Genomic DNA, 16416 nt, shown 5'->3' on the forward strand with positions numbered 1-16416 from the left:
TGTGTGGAAGCTAAATTTGCTGCCAAGACATGGGCTGAGAATGGCTCTCACAAATCCCAGACCCCTGAGATTTCCATGTCTTTTTTTTACTACGATTTTATAAACTCTGGGACTGATCTTCACCAGAATTTTTTATTTCATGTTAAATCTTGCCAGTTAACTTTGAATAACTAAGTATTATAAAGGTTTCGTTTAGTCATTCTTAAGTCATTTCATCAAAACTAAAGGCATATGTGGGCTAATTTAAAATCATGGGCAGTAAGTTCCAAATATCCCATTCCTAGGAGAAATGTGATCTAAGAATGGAACTGAATACACTTCCAAGTAAGAAAATATGTTGGGCAAAAGAACAACAGAAATATTTCTATAGCTGAAAACATCATCTGTGTCTTGCTGACTTTTTATTGAGCAGAAAACTGAAAACAAGACTTCCCTCAATGATAGATATACACGCCAGAGTCTTTGGAGACTTACAGAAGTATAGAGAGACAAACAAAATACCCTCTCAGTATCATTTGGGGCCTTGAAAACTATGATTACCTCAGGGGCCCTTCTGTTGTGCCCCTCCCTCATGGGAAATAGTAGTCACAAAGAGTACAGGTGTCACAGGAATCCACATTGTGATCTAATGAGATTGCACCTTGGATGGTTATATATAAACAGCAAAACTAAAGTCACGAAGTCCAAAATCCTTGCAGTGAAAAGCTGAAGTTGACCAGTCAATAGAGGTTGAGAACACCAAGCCCCAGGGTGTTCTCAACCACAGTGAAGGCTCTCAGGACTATGTGACACCATAACACTTGCTGTTTTGGGGGACACTCCCTAGGTGTTTCTAACTATATCAGGCATGTAGTTAAACCTCTATAGTTATAGGCCATTCCCTGTCATGTTTATAATCACTGTTTTGTTACATTTGGCTGAAGAAGGAAAATGTAGAGGTCTGCATCTGAAGGCTCTTGCAAAAGCCAATTGTCATTTCATTTAAGAGTTCAACTTAGCAATGCTAATCAGCCACAATTTAGGCTCTTGATAAAGCAGGTAACTGTTCAAAACACCAGTTTCCAGGAAGGGAAGCTTATGCTAGGATCTTTTTTTCATTAAATTCCCTGTACAGCAAAACTTAGGTACATGCTGCTCTGAATTGGTAGAACATGGTATAATCAGGAATTTTTTGCCCTCTCAACTGATTATACAGGTATCAGCCTAGTTTCTTACTATTGAGAGTTACATAGTTGTCAATCATGGTGGCTCTGTGGAGGTACAGAAACTTAAAACCAGCTGAAAACATACTTGTCTGAAAGTCAGGAGATGAGTCCCTGAAACTAGAAATACAAACTGAATAGCAATACAGAGCACATTTTAGATTTTGAAGCACTTCCAGAAGTTAATGAATGCTATTACAATGTTAAAAACCAATGTCTGTAAATTTTAACAGTATTTTGAGTTTTCTTAGGACTCCAAATTCTCTTCTACATATCAAAATGAAAAAGCACAGTTATAGATGATACCTGATTTTTAGTTTGTTTAAAATGGATTATATGCTCTTATCCTCTAGGTCACCCAGGTTGAACAGTTCCTTTTTATTTCTTCTCATTAGAAATCCCTATGGAAATCAGTAAGATTGATACAAACAAAAAACCCCTGCCTGAAAATCCCTCCAGGTTTCCTTTCATTTCTCCATCTAAAACATCCTTGGTGGCCTTTTAGCACTCTTGAAGTCAATGACCCAAATCACAGTGATTTCAGTGAACCTAATGCTGCTAATTGATATTACTGAAAGACGTGTCCTATGACTTCTTTTTCCTGCTAGTATTGCTTGTTAACATTCAATTTCTAATAATTTGAAGAAAAAAAATCCCTTTAGTGAAACCAGAAACAAATACATAACTAAAAAGAGGAATTATAAAATTTCTGATTAAAAAAATGTTAAAATGTGACTAACATAAGGAGTTAGACTCCTAAGGAGTTTCAAACTTGAGTTTATTATCATACTTGTTACTATCCCCATCATGCAGATGACAGTAAAAGAAATAGATTTGGAGACCTGACTGACATCCATCCTTGGACTTTCTGGTATCTGTATCACGAGTATTTCCTATCCTGTGCAAAAATCAGGCACAGATGTTATCCCTAGAACTCCACAAGTCAATGTATCATTGATCCTGTCTAAAGTTTTCTCTTCTTTGCCATGGCCAAGCACTTACACGCATCCACCACTCTTTTCAAGCCTTAGAAGAACATTCTTGTCATATTTTCTTCTCTTTTTCTTCATCTCCATACACCTCTGCACTTCCAAGAGAAGAATTCAGAGTCAAATTATTTTGACAGTTTCCAGCAAGTACTTTGACCCACCATTATGAAGTAGGTAAAAAAAAAAAGGTGAATAGGTAGATACTATGATCTGTAGCTACCTCAGGCAAACAAACTATGCTACCTGCTCTAATCAAAGCTCAGATGACTAGATGTGGGAGTGAATGCAAGATACAAATCCACAGATTCCCATTTACTACTTAAAAACCCCATACATTTTCTTCTTGGATGAAAAAGTAGTTCCCTCTTTTTAGAACAGTTTATTCTTCTACGTGTCATGGTTCAACACCAGCCAGCAACCAAGCACCACACAACTGCTTGCTCAGTTCCCCACCAGAGGGATGGGGGAGAAAATTGGAAGAGTAAAAGCTGGAAAACATTGGTTGAGATAAAGACAGTTTAATAGGTCAAGCAAGAGCCATGCACTCAAGCAAAGCAAATAAAGGAATTAATTCAGTGTTTCCCATGGGCAGGCAGGTGTTCAGCCATCCCCAGGAAAGCAGGGCTCCATCACACAGAATGGTTACCTGGGAAGACAAACACCATCACTCTGAACATCCCCCACTTGCTCCTTCATCCCTCCAGCTTCCTCGCCAGTGTGGCAGTACAGAAAGCAAAAGAGGCCTTGGCTCTGTGTGAGCTCTGCTGAGGCAGTCATAAACACATCTCTGTATTACCAACAGTTTTCAGCACAAATCCAAAACACAGCCCCATACCAGTCACCATCAAGAAAATTACCTCTGTCCCAGCCAAACCTAGCACACTCTGCCATGTAGCCTTATGAATTCTCAGGCTGACTAACACCCAATATGTGAAGTATGGACATGGAATATATTCTACTGGCTGCATTTCTCAATGGGATGGGCTTGCTGAGAACCTGCTGGCAAATCATCAGCTCAGGTGATTCTGCCTACTAGCTGGCTTCCACCTTCTTCCGTAAGCAAACTGCTTCAGTACCATCTGGAAACAGGCTTTGAATTGTATTGAAAACTTTCAGGATACAGTTAAGCTAACCAGTATTTGAAATTGTATTAAACGTGTTGTATAACTTAGAGATGATAGACAGTGCATAAATCAGTCCTAAACACTGGTTCAGGAAAGTGACCAATATTGTCATTTGAAAGATAAACCTCCAGGGATGAAGGGACACTCTTCAAACCTTACTAGCATAAAAAGAAATACTACTTTTTGTTTCTCAGCATCCTAGAGGAGAGCTGCATTTTGCTCCTACCACTGATCTCCTAAATTACATTAAAATTATCAGCAGGGGTGGCTTGTGTCTACAGAAATCAACCATAATAATGCCTATAGAAACACATTCATCTCTATTTCTTTATTTATATTTGCTAGTGCTTTTCAAAAACTGATGGACAAATTGGCTTAGCAACCACTGTCCCTGTTTTGTCTTAATGGAGGCTGACAGTTGAAGTGATTTAGCTTTTCTTACAGCATAAAGGCATTTCCTTGTTTCCTTTCCCTTCAAGGGGATAATAGACATTGTCATAAGCTATTATATCTTTTGAGTACAAAAAGAAAAAAATACCACTACCCCTCTCCCTTTTTCTCTGACACAAACACAAACCAATATTTACAGGTCATACATAACTTGGAGGACACTTCTGAGTTTCACAAGTTCATTCAGACAATACTTAAGCTCTCTGATGCAAATCTAGCACTCCAGAAAAGAAAACAGAAGGTGGTTAGGTGAGATCTTTTTCAGAGATAACCCAACTTGTGGTTGCACTGTTTCCTCCCTGTTTATCACCAAAAAGGCAGGCAAGATAGATTGGTCCTGGATAATTTTTTTATTATTATTTATTTATAACTTCAGGAATTGTGTGTCTCTAGACCAGTCATATTAAGGACTTCCCTTGTCTGAATCACTCTGTTTAATCTCTACTTTTTGAGTCAGCCACCAATTAAGACTCTCATGTACTATGGAAGGAGGGCTTCAGTGGATCGATGCCGCGTTTATTCCACAGGGTCCCTCGTGGACACGCTCAGGCGGCACTCTGCCAGCACCTACACGTGCACACAGTCTCACCTTCGCAGGCGGTCGCAAACAGCCCCTCACACACAGTCTGTGCACGAACCAGAGACAGAGAGGGGAGAGGGGTTCTCTGCAGGCAATTCCGAGGTGTTTAATGGCAACACACCCAACGGTGGTAGAGGCAAGAAGAACCCAGAACCGAAAGCCCATGCCAGTTTTATCCCAAAAGCTCCCAAAGGTGGGCAGAGCATCCAAAACCAATAGTCTGAGGGCTGGGGGGCAGAGGCAAGGTTGAGTGACATAACAGGGGCCAATGGGAAAAGGGATGGGAGGGGGAGAGGGCCAGTGACCAGCAGAATCTAGGCCAAGGGAGAACTTTCTAGCACAGTGTTGTGAGGAGAGACCAGTTTTAGGGTAACTTGAGGAGTGTAAAGTGGACTTAGCCACCACAACAATGTACTTGTAACTTTTAACTTTTATCTTTGGAATTGAAATTCCGCCTGAGTGAAAAGGGAGACCAGATATTTTCTAAGGTTCAGAAACAATAAACAGTTCTCAGATCATATAGTCCATTACCTTCTCTATACTGTGTCACTGCAATGTGTAAAATACTCCTCATGAGACAATTTGTGTTGGCATCTTATGACTCAGTTCAGGAAATTGAAGCTCCTGTGCTGAGACGTCTCCTGGAACTCATGGAAAAGCTGTTGCTACTGCTACAGCTGAGTATTTAAAGACTGTATACTTCCTACTTGTTTTTAACCATACCTGCTCAAATTCTCTGCCCAACATACTCACCTATCCTGCTTGTTTGGTATGTTTTGCAGGTTTCTCATGTCTTTATTGCTAGATGAAGGCAATTACCAGGGGTCCTGGTCTGTACAATATCGTCGGTATTTTAAAACTTTTGTCATTAACAGAATTTTAATGCAATCAATAGAGAATAGTATTCTTAATATGGTGTTCTCTCCTCCGGGTCTTATTAAATGGTATGAAGATTCCAATTTTAAATTACAAATTTATCTTGTGAAGGGAAAGGAGTTATAATAATACAATTAAGGAAAACTAACTCCTGAATTAATTTAAAAGAGTGCAACAAAACCTCATTTTTCAAAGTTAAAAGCTGATGTGTGTATATGGATTATTACTTTGTCATATATTCTGAGATCATAGGTTGCCTTAACAATACCTTTACAGTACTCGGCTAAGGTTGCAGAAATTGTGTTATGTAGGTTCAAAAAGACAATTGAGCTTTATCTGGAACAAGCTTTAATAGCTGTGATGGTGCATTAGTAATTATGTGCATTCTGCGAGTGGCATAGGTAGAGACAACCTTTACACTGCACTTAGCCTGATGTTGAGCTGTGGTATCACATCACTAGTCTTTCCTACAGGTGGTCTTTGCTACAGGTGGTCATTAGCTCTCTTTAATGACCCACATCTAATAATGTCATGTGTCTAGTTGTCAACTTCAGTCAGAGAAAATAAAAAATCCACATAGGAATGATCTAATGTGCTCATTTCTTGCTGCAGTCTTGTGATCAGGATAAGAGTGGACTAACATCTTGCCTTTTGACACTGTTTAGTCTTGACATGAAAATTTTCTTACAGAATTTTAGTGGAAGATACTTTTTGTCTTCCGAGAGCACAGCCACTGTTCTTTGAAAAATCTACTTATAGTTAAAACCTAGCTTTTATGCATTGGCTTTCATGACAAATGGTATAATGAGTAGACAGAAGCTTCAAATTAATATATACCATTGACAATAGTGCTCAGAACTCTTCTTTCTACCTGGTCATGGAAAGAAAGTGATTCATGATCGGCATTTTTCTCTCCTTTCTGTTGCCTCTGCTTGTGAGAACTAAAATAAAAAGTAACTCACTGAAATAGTGAATATTAAATTGTTTAATTGCAACACACCCCACTGAAATAGTGAATACTGAATAGTGAATAGTGAAATAGATTTTTCCAGATCTTCATATTCCTCAATAAAGTCCCTGAAAAGACTGTTCCTATGGACAAGACCATAAACTGTTTTTCAATGTGTCTTGTGTGTATCTGATCAACATGAAGCAAGCATTTGGTGAAGATGCCAGTTAGAGAATTAGATATAGCCATGTTAGCAAATAGTGTGGTACAGTAAGAGTGGCTATTGGAACAGTGCTAAAGACCTGGACCCCTATTCCCTTACCAGCACTGTTCACTTACCAGCAGTTCCATTTCAGACTAGATGTATCTAGTCTTTTCTGGGAGCTTGAGTACCCATTAGTAACTGAAACACAGTAGATATTCTGCTAGTGCACATTGTCTGGTTTGCCTCAGTCTGACAGGAAGCCATTTAATGAGCTATAAATAAAAATTCAGTAAGTGGGGACACCTAGGAGATATAAACCAAAGCCTTATCCTGACCGGAACTAAAGAAATAGCTTTCAAACACCCCTGGTTCTTCAGTTAATATTGTCATAGTTTGTACTATTTACAATAATACTAATTTCCTAGGAAAAATCAAAATGATGTCTTTCTAATAGAATGAGAACTGCTTAATTCCTAATGTTCTCCCACTTTTTGGCTTTTGGATAAATGGCACTTTATTCCAAGTAAATGTTCTTATCGGAAATCCACCATGTTGGCAGTTTTCATAAAGTAAGCACAGACAGGCCAAAGCAGTCTTAGAAGACAACTTGTCCATTCAGTAAGCAGTGTCCTTCCTCCAGATTTAATAAAAATGAGATATTTCTTCTAAGAGAAATGCCGTTCATATGTGACAGAAAGCAAATACCTGGAAGCCATAAGTGGAACCTGAAAGTATTTCACCCAATATTATTTTTCATTTTTTCTTGAATGTCTGACCAGTTCTAGACAGCCTATTAAAATTAGCTTCATAATTGAGATCAGCATTCATTGAAGAATACAGAGAGCCACCTCAATTTCTGTATTTGTGTTTTGACAGTTTGTCTTAATATGCACCAGAGTAGACTTCAGCTCTTTTTGCAGATGTTTATACTAGTAAGGTGTTTTGTGTTCACAAGCACAAAACTGCTGATTTAAGTAGTGCTTAACATTTTGTTTTCTGTGCTGAAGACATGTCAGCTAAGGCATATTTTCAAAACTTTTAGTGACCTCCAAGTTTTTAATAAAGCAGGCCAACTTTTCTAGAGAGCTGCCTAGTTGAAATAGGAGTAACCGAGTCAAGAAATCACACTCCATCTGAACAGCACTGGTGTGTGACTATACCTATCCTACAGAATACCGAGTGCTGGGTTTGCCATGTCCTGTCTTGCCAGGACAAGAAGTGAAAGCCTCACTTCTCCTTGGCAAACAGCTGCATGCTTGCCAGAGGGGAACTGAGCTACTGAGGATTTTCCTCTGTAACAGTGATACTACATGATCAGTAACTGAAAACTGAGGTGTAAAATCGTTTTGCTGCTACATTAGTTAGTGTTGAAATGGTACCTTGTAGTGTTCTTCTAGTTCAACAGTTCCAAATACTTTTGAGTTACCATTCTATAGTTGTAATTGTCTTCAGTGATGGACACGTTGAGAAATCAAATTGAGATAAAGGGAACATCTCTGTCTTGCCTTCACTCTGGACTGTCATTTCCATTTCTCCTCTCTGATTCCTTGAAGTGATTCTTGCTCAGAAACTTTTGTAAATTCACTTGTCTGTGCTTATTTTTCAGAGCATACACATATATTTTGTGCTTGTTTTATTTTGATCCCCACAAAAAAATTAGATCAAAAATGATCCCTGGCCTTCTAAACAAATTGCTTATTGATCTATGAATTGTTGTGTATGATTTCAGCTAATCCAACAAGCTTCAGAACAAGTAGAAAGATAGTAAATTTGTGTCAGTGTTGCATAAATTCAGAAAGATGGGTTAAAGTGATTGTATGGATAATGGCCAAAACAGGAATTTAATTTTTTTAATTGTACCACAAGTTGATGATGAAGGATGAAGTTACCTTGTAAAAGAAGGAGACAAAAGACACAGAACACACAATATTGCTCTGAATAGGAAGACAGTTCCACGCAAAAACCTGAAACTGTATAACTTACTAGCAGTAAAATTGTCAGAATATTCTTGATTTCATTGCAGAGCATAGGCTTTAACTCTGTTGGGATTCTACAGGTGAGCAGGAATATTATTTTGTTGGGGTCTGTCTCCTCTGCTTGTCATGACAGCTTTGCATCTTGCACCTTGTCAGTTTACTAGCAATCTCACCTGTATCTGTGTGTTAAAACTCATTCAAATTCTGATTTCATTTTTGCTGTCTCTGTGTCATTCTAACATTCATGGAATTCCTGTTAAAAAATAGGAACACCTGAATAAGCTAAGTGTTTTCAGATTTTTTTAGCTAGAAAATCTGATTCCAAAATAGTCACTTAATTATGGCTGCTGCAAGTCAGCCTTGGAGCTAGATGATCAGCTTTATCTAGAAACAGACAAAATGGATGAAATTCTAGCATGATCTAGAATTTGGATTTATGGGACAGATCCTCATCTGCAGTCAGTGGAGTTGCAACAATTCATACTGGCTAAAAAGTGTCTGAATTTCTGGTTCTGCCACTAGACATTGACTTTTAAATAATGAACATTCCCATGACATCCCATAAGTCAAGTTTTAATAGAAGCTTTAATGAAAAAAGCTGCCAGGAGTATAAGTTTTTGATTCAGCTGAAAACTATAAATATGTTCTATACATATAAATAAACAATGAAAGTGATAGTAGTGTTGTCTGCACACTTTCCCCAGTGGGAGAAACATTGTGCCTAAAAAACAAAGAGAAAAAACAAAAGCAAGTACTCTTGCAAAGATATTTGCATATTGTTATTAAGCAGCCAACCTTTACATAATGAAGGGCATATTTACAGTGCTGCTCAAATTGAATGCTCTAAGGCTGTTTTATGATATTAAAATATTTATAAATAGGCTTTAATTCAGCTTCTCCTCTGTCAGAAATTCAATGGAAATCCTAATTACCATTTCTCTGTGCAGATGAAAGGCAATCATACGTATGTACTGACATTCAGCTAACGCCATTCACTAAAGGGTTCAACAGTTTAGCATGACTGCCAAATCATTAAATAAGGGCATAGGCTGGTTTTATAAATAATGCTGACTGTATTCAGAGTGTTATAGGACACACTCGAGTTGTACTATGTAGCGAAATGAAATTGCCTCTACCCTCTCTATAACTGATAGGCTTGAGATCAAATAGCATGATAGAAATTAATTTTTAGGCTTGTCATCCAGGGTATCTTTCACAAGCCTTACCTTGAGCAAATATGAATATATTCATAATTTAAACACAGTATTCCCTGATGCTATTGGTTAATATGCACTCTTGAAACATTGTTCAGGTTCAGGTCTTTCTCTTTAATTCATGTGAATTCTTTCTCTTTAATTCAAATGAATAATCATATTGTGAGACTGATGGGCAATGGGACGCAATGACAAATTTAATTTCCTCGTGCCCAGTCTTTTGTGTCTGCTGGGCATGTTTCATTTTGCCATGTTTGCTGTCAAAAAAACCTTTTCACACTTACTACTAGGCCTGCATTTTATGGACAGAGAAAGAGGAAAAGGCACAATGGGGAATTATCTTAAACCATCTTTTGGGATCCATACAGCCAGAGAAGAAAAAAGAAATGCTGCCATCTCTTGTGTTCTTATAATTGGTTCATCGCCTCAGGCCAATAATCTCTTGGATGCTCAAGGCATCCCCAAAATTCACTTGCTAAATTTCTAACAAAGCTATCATGCTATAAGCTGTTAAAAGCCCTTGAGGTGATCTGTACAACAATGCTTTTCTTTGTTTTATTGTGCTTTTTATGCAGACTGAATTAATTCAAAGAGATTGAAATGACATGATTTTGATAATTTTTCAAATCAGTGAGTAGATAATTTGCTTTAAACTTTTTGAATTCTATTGTTACTGTTGCATTCTAGTTTTTCCTATTATTTATATATATATATATATATAATTTTTTATTTTCTATAGGGCATTTCTTGTATATGGCATTTGTCTTTACTGATGCAGGAGGACATGGTAAGCATAATGTAGATCGTTTAGAAAGCTGAATCTATAGCCAATAAAGTCCTTAACTTTCACATTCATTTTTTAGAAAATTATTCTACATTTTTATTTATTATGTCATGATTGTCTTAGAAATTATGGCAAGCTGTATTTGAAAGAAAATTGAAAAACCACCAAATCTTGGGTTTATTTTTCATTTTCTTCTAAATCTAACCAAAGTTACTTTAGGCCCAACCTCATGCAAGTCTTTCCAAACCACCAAGAAAGGTCTCTAAGTGCAAGAAGAAAAAGCACTTATTATTAATATATCAAAGAGACTGTTTCTTATCACCAGATCCTGTATCTTTGTAAAACTAGTTCATCTTGTCTTTTATATACCCAGATTTTCTTCATGGGCTAGAAGAGGAAACACAATTTTTACCTTTTTATCAAGTCTTTCCAAATTTCTCCCCTTAAATAAAATCTGTAATTGAAATAAATTTTTTGAATAATGGCTTATTTTCTGTACCATAGGAGGAGGTTACAGCCAGTTTGATTGACTTCTCAAGTCAATTAACTGAATGTTTGGAATTTGACAATTTACTTCTACCAGCTTGGTAGTTTGATATGCATTAACACTATGATAGAAATTATACTACATTTTCCATTAGTATTTAATACATATGCTTTTAGCACAGCAATAAATTAAGTAATTATATAGGTTTTCATAACTTCATGATTAAATAGAAAATATTTTTACATTTTTTTAAATCTAAGAGTTTTTTAATAGTTGCATTCCATCTGTCTTGAAGCACTACTGGGGTTTTTGGCAATAAAATCCACAGAACTCTGGAAATAGTTCACAAAAAGAATGGCTCAGATTTGGTGTCAGAGTCATCAATAAGGTTTAATAGAGACGAAAACTTCCTTTTCCTTTCCTTTTCAAGACAATACAAATATAGGAGAGGAAATGTTTCTTTCATGTTTCTTTCATATTTCTTCCATTCTCACATATCATCAGTCAGTAATATACAAGATGGAAATAACACACATAGGATTTGGAATCTACTCTGGTTATGAAGACCTGACAGAAAAAATATTTTGTCTCTTGAAGTGAGCCAATTTGTTCTGAACTCCTTGACAGAGATCAGATTTGATACCCCACAATCTCACTGTGGGTGTTGCCTTCCAACCGTACCCACCTATAAGTTTACACTGCCGTCAGTTTTGAAATACGGTGCTGTGAGAACAATTTACAGTGTTTGACAAGGTGCCGCAAGCCATCATAGCTGCTTTTCAGATTTGCAGTTTAGAGGAAATGAGTTCTTGCACTGTTACCACACTGTAAAAACCTTGCTTTGAAGGACAAAAGCATGTCATGACTGTGCATGAGTAATGTGGAAGTAATTTGTGAGCTCTACACTGGAGAAAAGAGCTGGGGATCTCAAAGCCAAGAGGGCAGCCTGTGACCCAGACAGCATCTGAGGGCACTTCAGAGAAGCACCTGAAAATTCAGATGATTAGAGATACTTTGGAGTCCATATTAAAACACTTGTCTATTTGCTAAAGTATTTTTTTTTCTCTTTTTAAGAGTATTAACCTTTTAGAGGCATAAGGAAGAAGAATATTATAATTTACTAATCAAGAAATTCTTTCAACATTTTCAGAGGGGAGAGTTATTTACTGATTCAAACTACTTTGAAGTCTTAAAAGATAAGCTTGAAATCTTGGTGAAATGGCTCACGCCTGCACTTATTGGGTGTTTCTTGCCTGTTTGAAACCCAGAGTTACAGAGTTACAGAGCTCGAAAATAAGCAGTATAGAAAAGAAGGTTCTTATACATATTTCACAATATAGAAATCAGATTTGTGCCAAGGACAGGACAAGGACTCAGACAGACCTTTGGTTTTTGAGGGATAGGGGAGTGTTTGCATAGCAGTGCAGCAGCACTGAAAAAAATCTCAGTGGCAGTAGTCTCTGGCTAGTGGAAGAAGAAGCTAGGGGATCCAGAAAAAAGGGAAAATATTTGTCTAAACAGAGGAAAATCTCAACATAAACCAAAGTATTAAAATTCCATTTGTGTTCCTTTCTTTCTCTGCCTCTGTTTCGTGAGTTCTTTTACTCAGAGTTCGGATTGAAACGCAGGAGACACAGAGTTGTTCTTTGGACTCAGATGTTTATTGTTTCTTATCTATGGCACAGCTGCACAGAATGTGCATCTAAGTTAACAAGGTGGAAAATGGCCCTGAGTTCTACTTTCCAAGGTCTTTTAAATCCCTAACTGTCCAATTATGGAATGCAAACTAGTTTATTTTTACTTATAATCCAGTAACTAATCATTCATGTTCTGCACTGCGGGTTTTTTGAACCAATACCAGATCACCCAGGCTTGTGAAGAAGAAGAAAGAAGAAGAACTAACCTACGCCCCAAATCCTCCATCTTGTTACATATATATTACTATATCTCATAAACCTAAATTTTCTGAACCCAGGGTTCCAACACCAAAGGTAATCACATTTTGAAGTTATATCCCAACAAGTACTTCTGTGTCAGATCATACTTGAAGGGAACAGAAGGTAGCTTTACTTGGTACACAGCAAATATAGCAATTATGAAAATCTGTGAGGGTTTTCTGTTTCTTCCACTGATTCAGTCTGAGATGGTGGAAAAATTATTTATTAAAGTACAGACTGCTTATAGAAAGGGGAAATAGTATTAACTGCTGCATGTGGCTCTCCTGATTAACTCACAGCTTATAAAGCACTTTGAGGTAACACTCAGTTGAAAAGTGTTCCAGAAAGAAAAAATGTGTAAAATAATTAAGACTTCAGTGCGTTTGTCCTAGATTTTCAATAATTAAAACTGCCAGTATATTTACTATACGAGCATTGATAGAACTGCTCCTGTGTATAATTGAAAAAGACAGAGAAGCAACTTTGCCTGACAAATGCTGTAATAAGTTGCTTTCAGTCCACGCTGTGTCTGATTTGCAATGTCTATCGTTACAACGTGAGTAACTAATTGGTATCTATGCAGAGATATCTCTATTGGCACATTAGACCTCTAGAAGAAAATATCCTATTTGCAAAAAACTATAAAAATACCAATGGAAAGACTTGGTTTTAATACCATACTGAATGTAGCCTGAACAAATTAAGAGTCTTGATGTGATTTAGTATTATGCCAACAGTGAACACAACTGTAAATTATTTTTGCAACCTGCTCTCAGAGTCCCAAATTGCCTTTTTACTGTCTGCATTCATAATGATGGTTGATACATCCCAGGGAAAAGAGAATACTGATGTCTTTTATCTTGATTTAGCTACTGGACGGGATTCTTTATATTTTCGAGAGCAACAAGAACAAAAAATATATATTCTGCTTTTGAAATGTCAAAATGCAAATACATTCTAGAAAAGTAGAAATCACTAATCATGAGTAGAAAGTTTTTATAGTGGCAATTTAACCTGACTGTTATTTACACTATAAAACTGTCCCTATGTCTGAAGCTGTGTTTACTAGAAAGATCAGACAAGATTTCCTGCCATTTAGTTGGCTTTAAGGAAAGCAAACTGACAAAGTCACAAACTATGCTGTGCATAGAAAAGAAATGCTAAAGTTTTTAAAATACTTGTGAATTTGTAATGTTAAGGTATTTCTTTTCATTTCTCAATGTAGAAGTTTGAAGAAATAAATAATATTATTCACAAGGAGACTAGAACAACAGTAGTCTCTCTGTCGATTTGCTGACCTAAAAATGTGTTCATTTACATAATGATGAACTCTGCAATATGCTGTGCCAGTTGTATCTTGCAGATATATATCATGGTGTTCTAAATGTCTGGCGTGGGAAGAATGTGATGAACACTTAAATTTTGCACATCATAATATACAGGTTTGTAAAATTTGAACTGTTAGCAGTAACAGCTGAGAGACTTATGCACTATAAACAAATTTTCTTTAATTAATCACAACTACTTAAAGGCATACTTTCAGCTGGTTAAGTGACTTTTTGTGATGGAAGGTGCCTCTGACTGCAGATAAAAGCAGTCTGAGCTGCTTGCATGAAGCAAGGAACCATTCTGGAGACAAACCCCTGCTAATTATACTAGTGTGCCCACATAATACAAAACACGCCTAAGCAAAGGTACTAACTCTGATACACTATTAGTAGATCAATACAGTACTACACTGAAACTAATTCTCCTTTCTTTGTAAAAAGAGTGTGATTCCAGTACTGAAACCACATAGGCCTACTGCAATTCAGGGCTCTCTGTAGAATGTTTGGATGGTGATGTGTGATTCTATGATATTCCATCATGGTAGGTGAATGTTCCAGGAGAAGTGAATGCACTGCACCCTTTGTAGACAAGTCCAGAATATATGGCATTGTACAGCTTTATCTGCATGTAGCTTCATCAATCTGACTTTGAGATTTTGAGATGAGTTCTTGCTGACAAGGCCTGACTTCTGGACATGGAAAAGCACAGCCATCAAACCAATAGGACACAATCCTAAATTATGCTTTTATGTCATGATTCAGTAATAATACTGACCTGATTATTCACATTAGGAATCTGCTTCCAGGTTATACATAGCAGAAGCCTTTAAAGTCAGCTCTGCAGCTGATCTGAACCTCTGGGTAAAGCTGAACCAGCTTCAGGTTGCCCTCAGACTATGTCACTGTCACCTTCAGAGAACCCCTGGGAGGAACCATGTCAGTAATCCTAAGTAAAGCCTTCTCTGGCTAGTAATCAGAGCCCTTAGTTACAAGCCTTTCCACATTTACTTGAGATAAAGTCCATAGCAGAGAGAACGGCAACGTGTATAACAATGAGCTACCTCAGGGCAGAAGTGGATTGAAACAATGCTGAGAAGTGATCTAGAAATAGATCTTTCAGATTCTATGAGGCCTTTTCTCCTCTGTCAAAACAAGGTCATTCTCATTCATACATTTTCCAGTGCCTACTCCTAAAATTTGTTGAATAATGGGGCTTTTTACCAGAAAGAAACTTCTCTAATAACAGCTGCACTTACAGAACGGGCCTCAGCCCTCTTACATCTTATTGTTATTCTGACAATGTTCAGTATGTCTGCTTAGGGTATGTCACTCTCCTTTGTGATTTCAAAGATATTTTACCATTCACTGATGCCCTTGACAATAAAATTCCTCCCCTCAGAAGCTGTGAGTGAAGCACAGTTTAGTATAAAGGAGTGAAAATATTGTGTATATTACATATCTCCTGAAAAGAACATTAAAAAACAAATCAAGTTTGAAAAATCTAACACTTAGATTAGGAAATGCCAGAATTAATGTTTCCAGTGCAACCTTTATTCTGATCCCCTCTGCATATGCCTTTCTGATAGTCTTTAATTACAAGATCAAATGTTTCCCATGGGTCCCCTGTCTCATTTAGTGCACCAATTGGGTAGTACTTACTGAATGGTAGCCGTACAATAGCGCCTTTCTTCAGCATTTATTGCACAGTCTCCCATGCTTTATTTATTAAATGCCATCTAATACTTTCACTGAATATAGAATTAAAGGCCAATCTACTCTCTTCATAATGCTGTGTCATAGTTCTTAGCAAAGACATTAATATTTATATTGGCTGTGTGAAGAGAGCTACAGTTCCGTTTTACACATGGAAAACAAAGGTACAGGAATGCTATTCTGAATTAGCCTTGGGTGTTTAACTCAAGAAACAAAGTGGTATTCCAGAGCATTTAATGATTTGATATCAATTTATCTGTCACTTACACCTGATGTAGTTGTTAGTAAGCCACACTTCAGCACATGAGAAAACTCAGTTGGTTAGAGCATGGTGCTAGGAACACCAAGGTTGTGGGTTTGATCCCTGTATAGACTATTCACTTAAGAGTTGGACTTGATGATCCTGATGGATCAGAATATTCTGTGTTCTCTTTGCAAAGAGTCAGAGTATTAAACTAGGTATCCTTAAACTGAGGGTGCATTTGGAAAAGAGGGAAGCTTTGTTACTTAAAGCATAAAGGGTCCAGCTGACCTGTTAATAATCAAATCTCCTTCCCAGAGGTAATCATCACAGTGAAATGTCAGACAGCCCGTGTCAATAA

Source organism: Corvus brachyrhynchos, unplaced genomic scaffold (assembly GCF_000691975.1).
Source record: "Corvus brachyrhynchos isolate BGI_N302 unplaced genomic scaffold, ASM69197v1 scaffold115, whole genome shotgun sequence".
Taxonomy (NCBI): domain Eukaryota; kingdom Metazoa; phylum Chordata; class Aves; order Passeriformes; family Corvidae; genus Corvus; species Corvus brachyrhynchos.